The sequence below is a fragment of the Leiobunum rupestre genome, chromosome 3, assembly GCF_980474605.1.
Source record: "Leiobunum rupestre chromosome 3, qqLeiRupe1.1.hap1, whole genome shotgun sequence".
In the NCBI taxonomy this organism is placed as follows: Eukaryota; Metazoa; Arthropoda; class Arachnida; order Opiliones; family Sclerosomatidae; genus Leiobunum; species Leiobunum rupestre.
This window is the reverse complement of record NC_143386.1, coordinates 29,362,705-29,377,571: the sequence shown is the minus strand read 5'-3', so window position 1 is coordinate 29,377,571 and position 14,867 is coordinate 29,362,705. Positions and strand designations below refer to the sequence as shown.

The window sequence follows — 14,867 nt, the reverse complement described above, 5'->3', positions numbered from 1 at the left end:
AACTAGGGCGTGTTCCCTCGTCACCGCTGGAGGAGTTAGTTTTTCTTTTCTTACTTTATCAGGAGGGTCTTTACCGGAGTTAACAACTCGCGGTTCATCGTTTTGAGACGACGACATAGCCGTTAGGCCTTGCGCGCTAATTTAATAGTAAAAAACACTAGTATACACGGAGCGAAAAAGGAGACGTCTTCACCCTATGAAAGCCAGCGCTATAAAAGTTTAAAAATAATTTCTAATGAAGTTAGTAATAAAAGACGCGGCTGTTTCTTTGTTTTACGCCGTTTTTTCCCCATAGTCTTATACTTTGTCGTCGGGTTCTCTACGGCACCCTAATATATATCTTTTCCAACTTTAAGGCTTCTGGCAATGTGACCGTAGGATGTGACCGCCGTCAGTTCGCTGAAACCTTTTGAAATGAAGTAGATTTCGCGACCAAATAAAAGAAATTATGGACTAATCTAAACAGCATACATAAAAATAGTTTGCGCTAGCGCTACTATTCTATCAATAGTAGTAGTTTCCTATGGGATGACACTTTTATTGTATTTATTGTTTTTAAAAAGTTAAAAAGAGAATGCCAGGAGAGTTACCGGTGCTCGTTCGGAAATTGGGTGAAGGAGTGGGCTATTTCAAGAAACGTTCAAACGAGGTGCGACATTCCTACCCCGTCCCAGGGACCTAAAGTCGCTAAAAGTGGTAGTAGCCCCAGGAAATGAACGAGTCGCCACGGGTTTTCCTCGGTTCTTCTAACAAAAAAAGATACCAGATTTTGTTTTGAAGACCAATAGTGCAATAATAATATTTTTGAGTAGCTATGTGCAGTTGGTAAAATTAAATCTTTTAACCTACTACGTGAGTAATTACGTGCTAGGTCCCGGCTATAATTAAAGTGCCGTTTTAGTCCTGTGTTTTAGTCCGTTGGGCTTAGTTAACAACGGCTCTCCCAAAACGCTACGTCGGGCCAAGACCATACCTAACACAAATCAACTACGAGTCACCAAAGCGCAACTACGAATTACTATAAATAAAAACAATTTTTTTGGTATATTTATCGCTGTAAATCAAAACTATGTTATGAATTAATATTTTGTCACTTTTTTTTATTTCTTCCGCTATTACTTGTACGTTCTAACCAATTAATTGTGTATTAATTATTTTATGTATTCTTTGTTAACGGCATCAGTTTGAAGGGTCAGAAATTAAACAAGACGTACACTCTGTTAAATAAGTCTTCGGCCGTTGGGATTTTGGCACTTATTTGCGGTTATCTCAAAAACTATGAATGATAGCAAGTTGAAACCAATTTTATTTTTAATATTTTACTAATATCTTTCATACCTAAGTCTTGATTCACGTGTAGCATTTCCATATCCGCCGGAAACGGCAAATATCGTTTTTGACAACGTTTTTAATAATGATGTCACGCCCCTGAAAGCTGCATTTTCGGATTCACAAGGGTCGATTCATATTTAGAAAGTGTCATTGTTATCCGGCTACGACGAACGGCTGCTAAGATATGGCCTATCGAACATTCGGGTCTCATTCGGAAAATTCTAAAATGCTCGAGATGACCGAGAAATAATATCTTATTGTTGAGGAAAAAAACAACTTTCGTCGTTTCATTGCGGGTAATACAATAAGCATATATTTATTGATTTAACGAGATGTTGGAACGCTGTGGTTATATGCCGGATTAATAATATTGATTAATTAGGCATTTTAGAATTTTCCGAATGAGACCCGAATTTTCGATAGGCCATATCTTAGCAGCCGTTCGTCGTAGCCGGATAAAAATGACACTTTCTTAATATGAATCAACCCTTGTGAATCCGAAAATGCAGCTTTCAGGGGCGTGACATCATTATTGAAAAGGTTGTCAAAAACGATATTTGCCGTTTCCGGCGGATATGGAAATGCTACACGTGAATCAAGACATAGGTATGAAAGATATTAGTAAAATATTAAAAATAAAATTGGTTTCAACTTGCTATCATTCATAGTTTTTGAGATAACCTCAAATAAGTGCCAAAATCCCAACGGCCGAAGACTTATTTAACAGAGTGTACGTCGGTCAGAATACACACATTCCTTCTAATGTGTTAAGTTTGAGCTATTCACAGCAACCTGCAACGCCGGTACCACAACCAATATATATCCACGGTCACACATAATTGTATTTACACTTATTTGTTACTTCTAGTCATACTTTGAAAGCATCAAAGATTCATTCGATCAGTGTCACTCTTATTTTTTACTTCTGATCACATTTATTGTTTACTTCTGATCACACTTATTTGTTACTTCTGGTCGTACGTTGCCAAAAACGCGTACTGCTCCGATACGTGTCACACTTATTTGTTACTTTTGGTCATATTAGAACGGCCTCCGCTAAGTTTCCCACTTATTTTTTACTTCAGGTCATATTAGAACGGCCTCCGATAACTGTGACACTTATTTGTTACTTTGGGATATTAGAACGGCCTCCCAGAAGTGTCACACTTATTTGTTACTTTTGGTTGTAAGCATCACGTATTACTCCGATAAGTGTCACACTTATTTGTTACTTTGGGTTGTAAGCATCACGTATTACTCCGATAAGTGTCACACTTATTTGTTACTTTGGGTTGTAAGCATCACGTATTACTCCGATAAGTGTCACACTTATTTATTACTTTGGGTTGTAAGCATCGCGTATTACTCCGATAAGTGTTACACTTATTTGTTACTTTGGATTGTAAGCATCGCGTATTACTCCGATAAGTGTCACACTTATTTGTTACTTTTGGTTGTAAGCATCGCGTATTACTCCGATAAGTGTCACACTTATTTGTTACTTATTTGTTACTTGTTACTTTTGGTCATATTAATACGGTCTCCCAGAAGTGTCACACCTATTTGTTACTTTTGGTCATATTAGAACGGCCTTGAAAAATGCCAGAGGGAAACGGGCGCTTAGACCTCTATAAACACGCGGATTTACAATGTTGTAAATTGCTGGGGTCCGTATACGCTGCCCAAAAAACCTTACTTAGAATTAAATTTAAGGGACGTATTTGCAATTCTAGGTTAAGTGTATTACTCCGATAAGTGTCACATTTATTTGTTAGTTTTGGTCAGATTAGAATGGCCTCCGATAAGTGTCACACTTATTTGTTACTTCAGGTCATACGTCGTAAGTATTACTCCGATAAGTGTCAGACTTATTTGATACTTCAGGTCATACGTTTTAAGCATCGCGTATTTCTCCGATAAGTGTCACACTTATTTGTAACTTCAGGTCATACGTTGTGAGCATCTTGTATTACTCCGATAAGAATCACACTTATTTGTTACTTCAGGTCATATTAGAACGGCCTTGGAAAATGCCAGAGAGAAATTCGCGTAAAGTCTCTATAACCACGCGTATTTCCGATGTTGGAAGTTGAGGAGGGTACGTCGCTGTCCAAAAAACCTTACTTAGAATTAAAATTAAGGAACGTATTTGCAACTTCAGGTTATATGTAAACCACAGCTATTCAAAAATATAACTTTCATGGAAATTGGACTTAAACTAAGGAACAGTATGTAAATTTTTAGTCGAAAATATAAAACCACGAAAATTGGTAAATTACCCTGAAAACTAAACTTAAATTTAATATTTACTGATATAACCGAAGTTGTAGGTCCGCTGAATCCTAACTTATCCAATAAATGTTTTTTTAACGTTATCGGACTTAATTTTAAATAAAATATTTACCACACAAAGCGAAACCACCAAAAATAGTAAATTGGGCTCCGATTTGAAAACTTTATGAAAGGCTATCAATGGCGATGTATGTACATTCGAACGAGATATCATTGACTCTTCTAGCCCTAACCGTTGAAGAAATATGCGTGACACGGCGGCATCGGTGGCATCAACGGCATCGGCATCGGCAACGGGTACACTGTACGTGAGACCAATACACACAAATCCTTAGGATTGTGTGTAAAAAGGGACTTTAAATACTTACGTTTCCGACTGAAGAATATAATTATCATTGGCCATTTTTAAAAAGTATTTAATCTTTTAAAATTATTTTAAAAATTGCCAAAATGATTTTAAATATATTTCTTTCTATCTAAACAATTTTTCCATATCTGTTATTCTTAATGCTATAAGTTAAAGAGTTTAAGTTAAAGAGTTTTAAATTCCATATTGAAGACGTCTTATTTCATGATATATCAATTGCAAACCATAAAAATCTTGTACGTGGTCTGAAGGATCTATATTGAACCGTTAAGAGTAAAAACAATATACAGGGTGTTTCAAATAGCCCGATCAGGGCTTTTTTCTTAAAAAGTATTTTTTCTAGTGTTATGAAATTTTCAGTTCATATTTGTTAGATATGGAAGGCTCTTGTTTCTAAATTTCAGAAAAATCGAACGATTTTTCGCGGCTTAGGAATTTTCTTTTTTACACCGGTACTAGGAGCTAATAGGCTTTCCAGTTATACATTTTAGAAAAAAAATTATAATTAGCCAAAGTGACAAATGTTTATTAATGACTTTTACAAAATGTTTTTAAAAAAATCCGTCTTCTGGCGCATTGCACAAATACGCACATGTGTTGCATATTTTGAAATGCACTATGAACCATTTCTGAAGTGACGCGACGACATGCTTCGATGATTCTTTGTCTTAAGTCTTCAACGCTCGTCACAGGTGTTTGGTAAACGTATTCAATTTGAAACACCAGAGGAAAAAGTCGAGTGGTGTTAGATCTGTGGACCTTGCCGGCCAACGAACAGGACATTTTCTTCCGATCCATCTTCCAGGAAACTCGTCGTTTAGATACGAAACCACATCACGATGTTGAGGACCTGGCGCCCTTCCTGCTGGAACCAGATACTTCTGTACTCGGACAGAGGAATGTCGTTCAACTCGTTGGATATTTTGTTTTGAAGGAACTCCAGGTAGTTTTGTCCGTTCAGACGATTTGGCAGGAAGAACGGGCCAATAAGTCTGTCACCTAACAGACCAGCCCACACATTTAAGCGAAACTGCACTTGGTAACGGTGAGGTAGTCCCCATTGTGGATTTTCGTAGTTCCATATGTGGTGGTTCTGATGGTTGAATGGCCCATCTCTTCCGAACGAACACTCCTCGGACATCAGTAGTTGAGCGTGAATATCCCGGTGTTCGTCAGCCATGAAGCAAAACCAGTTGCAGAAGTCGAGTCGGTGCTGTCTGTCACCGTCCTGAAGGGCTTGGTGGAGTGTCGCTCGGTAAAGATGAAAACTGTGTCTGTTGAGTGTTCTCCAAACGTGGTTTCAATCCAACCAAAAGTCGTATCTGGCTGTCTGACGCTTGCTCGAGGTTAGGTGACGAAGTAGGCAAGGATAGTATTTTCCATGTTGATGTCCGGAAGACCGAGACCACGAAACCTCGGATTGATATTACCCCAGTTGTAGAACAGGCGAACCACTCTAAGAACCGTCGTATGATTTGTCCTGCAATTGGGAAATCGTCATCTAAATAACCGACTTACTAGGGTAGCGTTACGATGACCTTCTCTGTAAAATAACTCATTTGAGCGCGCTGATCTCGAGTGTAAAGAGGCATACTTGACAACAATCGTCCAAGCTGAGATAGTTATTTAATTTTAAAATGTCAACGATTTAAATACTAAACGGAAAATTGACATTTTACGATAATGAAAAACAAAAACATTGTTAAAGAAAATTGAACGTTTGAAGAGTAATTTTTCGTCTACAAATCTTCGTTTTGAGATCTTACTCAAAACCGCGAAAAATCTTAAATTTAGAAACCAAAGCCTTCAATACCTAACAAATATACCCCGAAAATTTCATAACACTAGGAAAAACACTTTTTGAGAAAAAAAGCCATGATCGGGCAAATTTAAACACCCTGTATATAAATAATTATTTCTGATTAAGAATTAAAACTACATATTTTCGATTAAAAAGAAGGGTACTCCAAATATTGATATAAAAATATAAAAGCTATAATTAATCTAACCCCTTGAAGTATTAATATTATAATCCGGGTATAAAAGGGACTCCAGTGGCTGACAAAGACACATTCTGCCTTCGCCTTTGACAATTACAAGTCGTCAAGAAAACCTCCAACAAATCAACATGAAGTCTATGGTAAAAAAAAAATTATTTTCGCAAGCAATACTGCTTTGACAAAGGGGAAAATACTTTCAAAGGGCTGACTCCATTAGAGATGCATTTCATAATTCCAGAAGTCCTAACTGGTGGCACCAACGGTCTCAAACGTAGAAATTTAAAGTTATCTAAATTATCTAAAACCTACTGGCATAAATGTGATATTCGTTGATCCCCTTAAATTTAGAGGTTTTAACTACCGTTAAATATTGGCGCTAAGCCTTGGTAATAGAGAACGAGTTTCCGTCTAAACTTTTCCTTGGAATAAAAATATGCTGACGGGATATTGCAACATCAATTTTTGCGCCTCTCAGAGTTCCTAAGGGAATATAATGCTCCTTAAATTCATACGTTGCAACTCTATTGGGCCCAACGTTATGGAAAACGATGTCCCGTGTGAATTAGTCTTGGCTGTTGTCATTTCACAAATGATTAAAAAAAATTGTTTGCTTAAAAAGTAACTAATTTCCCTTCCACAGATCGCCTTCTTAGTCATCGTGGCCTGTGTCTTCGCCGTCGGTCAGGCGGTTGGAGGCTTCGGCCTTGGCATCAACAAAGGCTTAGGTCTTGGCCTCAACAAAGGCTTGGGCCTCGGCAGTGGACTTGGATTAGGAAACTATGGCGGAGGATACTATGGTGGAGGATACCCCGGAGTCGGAGGTGGACTTGGATTAGGACACTACGGCGGAGGATACCCATACGGTCATCGCGGCTATTACTAAACCAGTGACATCCAATCCGAAGACACTTCTGATCGACCACCTCTATAAAATGTCAACGACTTCATTTTGGTTATCAGTGAAATAGTTTTCCTAATGAAATTGTTTTGTTGGTGTATAAAATGATGAAAATAAAAGCGCATTAATATATTTTCAACCAAAACATTTGTTACTAATGGTTTTTGAGATGGCGATTGTTCAATACTTGTCATACAATAGGTGCTTCCATAAAATCCCCATCTAAGTCAAATACAGAGTTCTTGCTACTGCTAATGCACTTACATCCTGTTTTTCGTAATACTGCCAAAGCTGTCATCAAAGTTCTGGCAGCAATGTTCAGAAGGGAGCAAGACAGTTGGGAATGATTTTATAGAAAGAAGTATTCCACATAGGCCAATCATTTTTTATAGAGACAACGGTCTTAGTAGATGTGGAGTTGATGCTTTTTTACGTTAGGCGCAAAACACCGTGGTTATGCCGACTTGAGCGCCTCCATGTTGGTTCGAAATGATCTAGAATCCGACGAGAGCTCTGCTTTTCCCGAGAGGATGAGGTTCATCTCTCTTAAGATTTCACGAATGAAAACATATGCTACTAATTGGTTTTTGGGTTAGCGATTGTATCATATTTGGCATACGCTTTTTGAAAATTAAATTAAAGTACAGTTAACACCACAGATACTATAGAAACACCCAAGATCAGTTAAGAAATAAGCCTCTCATAAGACGCTTTATGGTAAGAAGGTGGTGAACGTAGAAGATAATTTACGGTGCTGACAAAAAATAAACAAAAAAATGAAAGGTAATTTGAAAGAATATTCACCTTTTTACTTGACCAGCGACCAAGCATTGATGAGAGGGACTTCGAACACAGTTTTGGTGGCCTGAAAAACACTTACGATGTCTTCACTTTCCCTGTACAAGAACTTGATTTTTATTTAAAAAGTATAATTCCTCTACAGACTATTTGGTCCATGAATAATCTAAATATCTATATGAATAATTAATATCTCCTTTATCATGAATTGAAAAGACTTCAATGCGGAACTTTAAAATTCTATTATAAGCGCGCGTTAATTCACTAAAGAGGGAAGATAGTTGAGAATGAAGATTTCCACCGTTATAGGGACTTGGCAGTGCTACGTCACAGTTTTTTTTCAATAGCTTTTATCGTGGGAAGCCATGGCCAAAGCTACGGGGTGCCAAGTCTCTATAGACAGTAAAATAAATGGGGTGCAATTTTTAAGCGTCACTGCTACTTTAAAACTGGGCGCTAGCTAGAGAGGGAATACCTGATTCGTTGGTATTTGAGCATGTGCAGCAACCGATTTTTGCCTGGAGCTAAGAAACAACTAAATCATATTACCTCATGGAGCACGTGGCGCCATCTAAGTTAACTGGCCGTTATATTTCGAAAATAAAAAAATTATTTAACCGTAAATTTAGGTATGACTTGGAATTCGTTAAATTTAAAATTAAATTATTAATTGAAATGAATCATCATAGACGTGAAAAGTTGTAGTTTGTCAAATGTTCAAAATATTTTCTATCCTCAACTTAAAGGAACTGTCAAGGGGAGCTTTATAGGGGAGGAACGAAAATTCAAAAAACTATTTACAGTTTATGCCGCTGGAGTCGGAAAGCGCCGCGCGTTACCGTTGGATTTTGCGTTTCTCTAAAAGCGTCAAACGTATTCATCCGCGATTTTTTTCGCTTTGTTAGCCGTTTGGGGTTATGTATGCCGAGTACGTGGTAATTATTTTTTATTTAAGTTATGGAAATAAATAAAGCCGGATTCCGATAATTCCAAAAGCAAACCTACTGAGAGTGTCAGAACTTGAGTAAGCCTTCTCAAGGCTTTTGATACTTTTCAACAATTAAAACGCAATGGGTAGAGCAGTGTTCGAACAAAAAAGCAACTTCTAAGACTAGGCCCAAAACGCTATTATATATTAATTATATTCGGGTCAGTCATTCTGCCGGATTACTCATAGTCCCAGTTGGTTTGGCTTTCGTTATTTTACATTTAGCATTCGTTTTACCCGTACCAGCACTAGTCCTAACATCCAAATCGGCGTAAAGAGCATTGTTTTTTTCCATTGTTACATGGTATTTTTTTACCACACGAACAAAGTAAAGAGCAATTTTCATTTTGAATGCGACAAGCGCAGCCCTTACGTTTGTCCTTTCCAGGAAGACAATTTCCTTCGCAATCACACGGCATAATTCCTATATTATGAGTCCTGCCAGAGAAAGTAGCGCCTCGAGAATTTGAACTATCGCAACACGTGGGGCATCGATGGTTGAAAATAGTGACGAGGACAAAGACTGTAATGATTATAATTACTGTTTAGTCAGTGACAACGGGCTGCAAATGCAGCTCATAAGCAGGAGCGATTAAATTACTGTTTAGTAGCTGAATATCGACTGCAAAAACATCCAGTTCTTTGAAATTATTATTTTAGGCAACGATAATGCTGCTGTAAAAGCAGCTCATAAACAGAAATGAGTAAACTGCTGCTTACTGGCTGTAAATCGACCCATACATATCAGCTACTTTGAGCAGTGGCGTAACTAGAAAAACGACTCGAGCAGGCACTTTCAAATAGCACCGATTTTTATCATAAACGTTTGGGGCCCCTTAGTTCTCGGGGTCCCCCCCGCGCCGCGGGGTCTGCGGGGTGCTATTTACGCCACTGACTTTGAGGAATAAAAACTAGAGTTGTTAAAATTCCGGAAAAATAATATGTAAAAAATTTCTAGAAAACTTTCCGGAATATTTTCCAAATTGCGGAAAATTAAAGCCTCGCCTGACACAACTGCATTATTTCCGCTGATTCTTCATCGTTTTTCTCAAATCAAAATATATTGTACATAAAAATTATGACATTAAATGAACAATTTATTTTCAAAACCATTTATTTTAATTTGGGAGGCGGTTATTTAACATCACAAGTGTAGGCTATTGTGTAATTTTGTAATTTGTTAGTAAATGTAACTTATTTTGAACCTTTATTTGAGTGTGTTACGGGAAGGCGTCAGTTTTAGGGGACCAATGAGACGTCGGGCTGATTTGCCTTTTGAAGGAGCTTACCCTTCGAGCATGAAGGCGTTTGGCATAACGCTATCACTCGTCTCTACATAGTGATTATCCCTTAATATAAATAAATACTTTCTTGTGAATAATATAATGCCAACTTGAATCAGTTATGACATTGAACACGTTTATTTGTGCTCATCAACTTGGGGGGGGGGGGGGGGGGTCCGGGGGCCATGCCTCCTCAAAAAGAAATCTGGTCCCGTCAAAATATATTTGGAATTTCCTCCAGCTACCCCCTCTAGTTTTACGTTCCACCCATCTATAATTGTTTATCGTTCAAATTTTAATAAGTTGATTCCGAAAGTCAGTGGGTGGAAAATTTATACCCTATGGAATGAAGACACACTTCCCTCCCACTCACCTGTGGTTTTGGAAAGACGACGGGAAAAACGGAGTTATAACATAAAAAAGTGTGTTTTCATCCTATGGGGTATGAAAATTGTGCACCCACTGACTTTCAGAATCGACCTATTACAATCTACGATTATGCTTGCGTACTGCTCTTTGTTTCAGGTTTAAACCGTTTTTAGCCCATTTGTATCAAATACCATCTGTAGAGTCATCTGCTTCATTATTCAAATTTTTCATATTTATTTTAAATTGAAATTTTCACAATTATCGGTCTTTCGAAACGTGTCAACTGTGATTGTATGTGCGATTAAACATTTTGTATTTCCCGTATTTGTTCCTTGTTTCCATTTGAAGAATTGGTAAGTTGAAAAAAATTTAATATTGTTAATTTACAATTTACGATCACACGACATGACGAAACTTAAAACACACTAAATACTAAATAGCAAATTCCAAGTGGCTAACAACTTCCTCAAAATCTGTTCACCGAGTAGAGGAATATTAGAGCACAGATTTTTGTAGTGCTAAATCTGCACTCAATTACGTTATCAGTTTAGTACAGTCAAAGCTCCCTCCATTTCGAAGTTCGGGTTTAAGTAAGGGTAGGGGGGGTTGAAAAGTGTTTCGTAATTTTCACTTATTCCAGTCTTCGCAGCAACATTTTTTAATTTCGGGAAAATATGCCCCCTTACAGAAAGCTATAGTGTCCCCTACGGATAAATTTACTGGCTACGGGCTTGCATCAACTGAGCTGGCGAGCAGGACTTATGTAAAGGGGGGAAGGGGAGCTATTGGGACCCTAGTATCCCGGTAAGGCCGTGTTGGAGCCCTTATCTCAAGTTTATCTCTAAAACGTGTAGTGATTTTAAGTATTAAAGCAAATTTTGGAAACATCTCCTCCAGATTCAGATAATGCTAATTTTCCATTAATTTTAAATACGTCATCTTTTAAAGAATTTAGCTTTTAATAGGTCTGATTAGTTGAGATTTCTAAAGCTTACCTACTGTGGTTGTTGAATAAATAATGGTCATATAATTGCCAAATAAGTAAATATGAAGCACCGATGGACTGGAAATCAAAGTTGAGGCCAGATGCTTTAATCAGTCTCATAAGAGAACAAGCGCCCTTACCGTTTTGTTTTTTTCCATTTTGTGCCCCCTCGAACCAAACTCCAGGCTACGCTACTGACAAGAAGACACTTTCAGGGTGAATATAGATGATTCAATAGGATTGCCTAAATTCCATTATGTTCATCCCAAAACCGTAGCTTTTCAAAATGGGGGGCATGTCAAGAGGGTTTCCACGTGATGTGCTAAATATATCTCCAGCTCAGTTGCTCGGAATTGAATGTTCTTCAGTTAAATTTAAAAAAAAAATTTTTACACAAATTCGCTCTTTGAAGCCTTTCCGAAGACTGACCCATTTAGTAAATAGCGTCATAATGGTGACTTATTTTTTTTATAATAATAATCAGCTAGGCTAATACCCAAGGCACAACCTTAGGCCCAAGTCATCGAGCGACTTTTAAAACCATTAATTCAGGTGGCCATGTTACGATGCGTAGGAGGGTGGTGGAAAGCCCTACAAGCCACGCGAGCCAACAGCTCCCTACACTAACTATTACCGTTAACCTCATCAAGTTTTAGAGAAGGGAAAACCGAAGAACTCGAGGGAAAACCACTTTAATCAGCGCGGAGATAACTTGCAAACTCAAAGGAGTTGCTCCGAGTTTTCACCCAGTGCCACAAGCTGGGATTAAACCCGGCTCCTCTTGCTTGCAGGCGAAAGTGCTAACCACTCCGCCACCCCACTTAGGGTCTCGTAGCTTGCTATAGTTTTTCAAGAAACATCAAAGCCATGAAACCATTCTAAATTTAGCCTAGCTGATTACGTAACAAACGCATATTTTGTGTTTGAGGGTAATTTTTACACCCACCAAAAAGGAATAGCAATGGGGAATCCTCTGTCGGCACCGATTGCAAATTTAGTTATGGAACACATAGAAAATAGTATACTAAAAAAGCCGAAATTAAAAAATGCGTTTAGTTATGGAGACTTTTTATGGATGACGTGTTTCTTATTTAAAGTAAAATGTTAGAAGTTGATTATTTGTTAAAAATAGTGAATAAAATACAAAATGATATGCCATTTACATACGAAGGTGAAAAAGAAAAGAGTTTACCATTTCTTGATGTTTATTGAAACATGATAATAAAACCGTAAACTGTATACTATGTATCAAAAAGATACCCACGTCAAACTGTTTTTACCTCTCCGAGGGGACTTTGTACCCTAGGAGGGGTTATACAACCACGGTGTCTGTCTGTCTGTCTGTCTGTCAGGCCTGCGAACGCGTTCGCATTTTCGGGGCAAAGGGTAATCATTGCGTACGCAGCTTCTTGGCTCACTGAATAACCGTTTTACCATTTTACAGGTTGGCAAAACCACCGTGTGACGGTAAGCATTAACGGATAAATTTGCGATTGCGTTGAGTTTGATTGGTTGGGTTTTTTTTCGTTAACGCCTACCGTCGCGCCGGTTGTCATGGGTGTGTTTTTTTCAACTCCTTCTTATTGACTTTTGGGACGGACCGAGTGCTGAGTGTTATGGCAACCTCTCAACGTCCAATGGGAGGGTTTCCACCAATTGTTCACGGTATTAGTCTTAGTATCAATTTGCGATCGCATCGGGTGGATTTCGGACCCGAGACCACCTGTTTGACAGGCGAACGTTCTACCACAGAACCACCGACACTCATTACGCTTCATCGAAAATTAGACCTTCAGCTTTATCGGAAGCGTATTTAATAGAGTATGAAATTTTGGTTTAATTGATATAGAACAAGATTTCGTGTAAGATTTAAATTATTGCATCAAAGAAATTCTATTCTTCTATTGTTTAAAAATAAATGCGCCACCCAGGTTTTGAACCCGGTTCGTTCAGTTAGGCAGTTGAGTGCTCTACCACAGAACCAACGATAACTACACTACAAATAAGACACTCATCGTAAGCATAATAGTTAATAAATACAGTTACAGTGGTGTGTGACGACACCGGGATATATCCTCCGAGGAGAGGTAATATTACGGGCTTGACTGACTTGTTAAATTTTCAATCGTCCCAAAAAAATATAAAAATTGGAGTACTAAAGCCCTTTGAAAATATAATGCTTATCTGATAATCCGACGAGTGATAAAAATATTAAGAGAACAGTTCGTAAATAGAGACTACCCTAAACATTAATTTTGTCAGATATTTAATGAAAACCTAATGAAAAATAATATAAAGGAAGAAAAACCAAGAAATATTCTGTCTAGCTTACCGGCCGCGCTCGCAGCGCTAAACCCCGGCAAATTATGTCCGTGTGTACAGTCGTTTTCCCGCGCGCCAGAACAACGGGAAAAGGCGGTAAAACGAGAAAATAGAGAAAACCAAGAAAACACTGCCAGTGTGAACCAGCCTTTAGACACGTGGCATTTTCGTTCACCCGCTCATATCTTCGAACTATTTCGCAGCCTAATCAGTGAGGCATAGATGGTACAATGCCCACCTGTCAACCCCTGTCTCGCAACCATTGCCCTTTATTTCATTTCTAGTAAAACGTTCATTAACAATATTTTAAGTCAATAAAAACTTTATTATAATTTTTTCCGTTGCTTTTTAACTGAAATTTTGTTATTGAGATTAAAAAGCAAATCGAGTACACACAATCCCCGTTATGTATTAAATATATTTTGAATAAAATTAAATTTGAACCAATTTTCAAGCATCTGGTACATTAAATAATAAAGCCAGAGGAATTTGAGGGCTTTTCTCAACCACCCTGTATATTAAAAACATTATCTCAAACACACTTTCGTTTAACATAACCTCCCCACTAAGAATTAACGAACAAAGAGTAATTTTAACTCAAAGAAAAGCCCATGACCGCACTTTATTAATCACCCTGTCAAATGATTATGAAGAATATTCCAATCACCCTTTACATTAAATTACTAAGCACATTGTTAAAACCTTAGTGTTAAATGGACCAACATATCAACCACCCCGTACAATAACTCAATCACCCCGTCCTTTAATCAGGGAAATAATTCTTAATAACGGAAGATAAACTTTACCACAATAAAATAATTACAACGCTATATCAATCACCCTGTTCATAAGGAACAGTAAAGGAACAATATTTCAATAACCCTGTACATGTACTAGATAAGCACACTCTAAAAACCTAAAAATAAATTGGATAAAAATATAAGCAATTACACAATTACTCAATCACCCTGCCTTGCAACACAATCACCCTGCCCTTCAACACAATCAGGACACTTTCTCAACAAACTACTGCATTAACAACGATCCTAACTACCTTGTCATTAATCCAGTTGGAAATCAGTTTTACAATTGGTTTAATAAAAATACACTGTTTTAGAAAATTGGTGCCAATAAAAATGAACTCCAAAAGTATCAAATAAACCATAGCCAAAACCTGAATATCGATACCCAAAATATCATCACAAAGCAAAGTCCATATCTTGCCTAACAATA

At 37.7% G+C, this 14,867-nt stretch overlaps 1 long non-coding RNA gene across 1 annotated transcript; it reads left to right on the top strand.

Moving 5' to 3' along the window:
- Positions 1-6,081: 6,081 nt before the first annotated feature.
- Positions 6,082-6,895, top strand: LOC149951401 (uncharacterized). The gene is made up of 2 exons (XR_016479804.1): positions 6,082-6,131; positions 6,632-6,895. It is a non-coding gene; the product is annotated as an uncharacterized LOC149951401 (long non-coding RNA).
- The last annotated feature ends 7,972 nt before the right edge of the window (positions 6,896-14,867 follow it).